Below are 1,781 nucleotides of genomic sequence, written 5' to 3' on the forward strand. Positions count from 1 at the left end.
CGAAGTACCCGATCGCTATAGAAGATATAAAAGGAAAGCTAAAAAGATTCCTAATTTAATTTAAAACTTACTTTAAATACTATCCTTTTTATTTCTTAAACGAGGAATCTAAAATAATATACATTACGTCCAGGCTTAAGGATAAAATATTTATTTAGTTCGAGCCGATTTTAAGAAACTATTTTAATAATAAATATTACGAGAGGAAGGATATTACGAAAATTCTTTTTAAATTATATAAGGGCTTTAAAGAGAAAATTAAAAAGGGATTTAAAAAGTATAACGAAGGGAGGTATATTTAAAAACGACTTATTAACTTTAAGTAAACTCCATTTATTACCGACTATATTATAATAATTAAAAAAAATATATTTCGTAATATAATTAATAATAAAAGGTTAATATAATTATTCTATAACGGGTTTAAGGAAGAAATTAAAGATAAACTATATTAAATAGAGTAATCGGAGATTATTAATAAATATATTATAATAGTAATCCGTATTAACGATTAATAATATTAATATTATAAAAAGTATAAAGGTATACGCGTATAAAGACCTTACTACTTTAACGATAAGAGGAAGAGACGGCCGTACGGGACTTACGTTTCGGGGACTATATACGTAAGGCCTATAAAAATCAATATTATTTAATAATAAAGGCCGTAAAATTAAAGTAAAAATAATTTTAAATATTTTAATTATGGTAAGGTAGAATACTTTAAGAGGAACTATAACGTATTTAAGTAATTCGGATAAAAGAAATCGTAGTAATTACTATATCGAAAAGACCGAAAAGTATAAAAGTTATAATTATTGGATATCTATAAAGTAAAGTAAAGAACTATTATCGAATATATATATAAGAAAATACTAAGTATATTAAAGACGGAAAATAGGAAAAAGTTAAGCGAATATAGTTAAAAGACTTTATATTACTAAATAATCCGGAGTAGGAAGATACTTGTAAACGATATAACTATTTAAAAAATAATTTACGGCTCTTTACGGGGGCCGTTAATCTTTAACGGATTACGAACGGTATTATCGAAAGTATTAATATAAAGCAAAAGTATAGGATAATAATCCGGTATTTATTAGCGAGGTCGCTACCGTATAAGGAGGAGGTAAGAAAAATAAATGCTTTTAAATTATAGTATATTAAAAAAATATTTAAGTAATAATATTAGTAAACGGAAGTATAGAAACGAATTTAATTTCGCTATAGTTCGTATATTAAACTAAAATACTATAAAAGAGAAAGAAAAAATAAATTTTTATATAAAAATTATTTTTAATATAAAAAATTTATAAAAAAATATTACTTTTAAATATTATAATTAAAAGAAAAATAATCTTAATTATATTTAATATGATAAATATAGGAGCCTCGAAAAATATAATCCTAAAGTAATTATAATATAAAAACTATAACTTGAATATTAATTAAAAGGATAGTAATTACTTACAACTAAAAGAACTTTAAAAGTATTTAGCTAACAATAGGAAATTAAGTATATGTATAAAGTAGAGTGTAAGATAAGTACCATATACGGTAATACAGTAAAAAGTTTAAAAAGTAATAATATACTTTATTGATATAAGTAATAAAATAGAAGAAATAAGGTTAAAGATATTAGTAGAGATATAGGAGATTAATAAATATATTTAATATGATGGTATCGAGGAGAGCGAGAAGGAAGTAGTACCGGTAGAATATTAAGGATATTTAGCTTTTACGGCTAAATATTTAGAGGGACTTTTAGAGCGAGAACCATA

This window comes from Podospora anserina, chromosome 5, assembly GCF_000226545.1.
Source record: "Podospora anserina S mat+ genomic DNA chromosome 5, supercontig 2".
NCBI classification, from domain to species: domain Eukaryota; kingdom Fungi; phylum Ascomycota; class Sordariomycetes; order Sordariales; family Podosporaceae; genus Podospora; species Podospora anserina.